The sequence below is a fragment of the Gymnoscopelus braueri genome (assembly GCF_963280865.1).
Source record: "Gymnoscopelus braueri genome assembly, chromosome: 16".
NCBI classification, from domain to species: Eukaryota; Metazoa; Chordata; class Actinopteri; order Myctophiformes; family Myctophidae; genus Gymnoscopelus; species Gymnoscopelus braueri.
Genome location: NC_137616.1, coordinates 4,031,092 through 4,033,779, shown reverse-complemented (window position 1 = coordinate 4,033,779; position 2,688 = coordinate 4,031,092).

Below are 2,688 nucleotides of genomic sequence, written 5' to 3'. Positions count from 1 at the left end.
GTACGGAGGGGAGGAGCCTGGAGGAGGGGAGAAGGAGGAGCCTGGAGCGAAGTACAGGAAGACCTACAACCTAACTTGACTGTGTGGTGGTGCTTGGGGGCGGGGTGGGGCCCCGGCTGCGTCACGCGAGCCAATCGGAGACGTAACGTTCGACGGCTGCCGGCCAATGACGAATCGTGGCCCCCCGCCCCGCATGACGAGCAAAAGGGGAAGGGAGAGGGAGAGGGAGAGAGATGGAGGGAGGGAGACAGAGGGAGAGAGAGAGAGAGAGAGAGGGAGAGAGAAAGAGAGGGATGGAGAGAGATGAAGAGGGAGAGTGAAAAAGGGAGAGAGAGAGGGAGAGAGAGGGAGAGAGAGAGGGAGGGAGGGAGGGAGAGAGAGATAATTGAATTGAATTGAATTGAATTGAATTGAATTGAATTGAATTGAATTGAATTGAATTGAATTGAATTGAATTGAATTGAATTGAGAGAGGACTTAATTTTTATTTATTTTTCATTTGTATTAAAATTGTATTAAATTTGTATTTTATTTATTTTAACAAAAAATATCTTTTGTATTAAGCATTTTAGCTGGGGTCCCCCCCGGAACCCCCTCCTCAAGGACCCCTGGGGGTCCCCAGACTCCGCATAATGAGAACCACTGCTGTAAACAAAAACAGTGCAACAACATCACCCATTTTGTCCTGCCAAAGTGTCCTTGAGCAAGACACACGTGGATTTGTACTTTCTAACTTGTCGTACATACCCTACTGTAGGCCTATGTTACTCTGTTGCTATAATATTAACACGTTTTGCTGGGGACCCCCTGGAACCCCCTCAAGGACCCCTGCGGGTCCCCCAGGCACCACTTTGACTACCAGCGGAATAAATGACCTGGTTCCCAACCTTTTCAGGCCATGCCCGTGACCCCCCAAAATAATCATATTTGAACTGGGGACCCCCCAAAATAATCATATTTGAACTGACCCCCCCCTGACAAGCCCTTGGAATCGTACAGTCAAGGCATTACATTTAGTTTGACTCGGTTCATATTGTGAAAATAGTCGATCTACAAGCTCGTAGAGTCTGTAGATCAACATTTTTCCTCCTTCTTGTATTATTTGACAGTTTTGCCAATGTTTGACCATTTAGTATAGTTTGTGAATTACTTTTGATGCAGTAATGGTCTTTTTTCTTTTTTTGTTTGTTTAAAAAGGTCTTAAAAGTCCTTAAATTGTCACTTCACTGACACCTGAGGACCACACATCCCTCCAAAAAAAATGTCAGCCCCCAAAAAACCTGTGGATGAGAATCACTGGAATAAATGACTAAATTATAAATGTAACATTAATTCTCTCTCTCTCTCTCTGTGTGTGGAGAAGAGAGAGAGAGAACCGTGGGCTGGAGGGGGCAAATGTCAGCTGTTTGAAGAGCTGATCACACACTACTCCCCCAACACTCCTCCCTGATGCCTGGGACTAGTCACGACTCTCCTATCCTCTCCTCCCTTCTCCTACCTTAATTCTCCTCTCTCCTCTGTGTGTGTGTGTGTGAGTGTGTGTGTGTGTGTGTGTGTGTGTGTGTGTGTGTGTGTGTGTGTGTGTGTGTGTGTGTGTGTGTGTGTGTGTGTGTGTGTGTGTGTGTGTGTGTGTGTGTGTGTGTGTGTGTGTGTGTGTGTGTGTGTGCATGTGTGCGTGTGTGTGTGTGTGTGTGTGTGTACAGCGAGCGCAGGTTGCTTACTCCAGCACTATTGTGGACCATGACTAGTGTGATTCCTCTGCAGAAGCTGCATAATCCATTGATCTCTGTACCTCGATCAATGGCTTCGCGCTGCACCTGGATTCTCATTCGTTCCACAGCGCCAGGGCTGGATTATACCCAATAGCTAACGGGCCTACTTGGCCTCTGCCCCGCAGACCCAAGCAGGGCCCGGTCCTGTAAGAGTTTGGTGGCCCTATAAGCAAGATTTGTTGGTTTGTCTCAAAACACTCCTAGCGCATACACCAAATCACACACAGAGAGAGAATAAAAAGGATGGCCACTGACTGATAATTCTCACCTGTCACCACTAGAGACATATTTCACCTCATTTGAGATACCTGTCACAGTCTGTCACAGTGTTTTTTTTGTGATCAATTGTTTTTATTCATGATATCGCAAAAACAATGCAATTATGCCAGCATAACATGGTATGCACAAAAGCACCGTGAATAAAAACTGAACAAAAACAAGATACATTACAGCAAAATACACACACAACATATAAAACTAACACAACAAAAGACCAAGAATTAAAATAACAAATAATCCCAACCACCCACCCCTCCCAGGACCAACGATGTCACGAAAAGCAGGGCCAACCACCATGCATACCTTTGCGAAGTTCCCACCATTGTGTAAGGACAGCCTAAATCATGCCCTTAAGCTTATCTGCAATGCTAGCTAGACCATCAACATTTTTCTCGCTTGCTCCTTGTAATCTTACAGTCACAGTTAGTGTTCAGGCTAATTGAGAATCTTGTGAACATTCAGGTACATCATTTGTAGAACAGATGATCATACTTCTATGATTGCCTGTGAGCAGTGGTGTAAAGTAACTAAGTACATTTACTCAAGTACGGTACTTAAGTACAATTTTGAAGTACTTTTACTTTTCTGGAGTATAATTTCCAATTGTCTATACTTTTACTTCTACTCCACTACATCT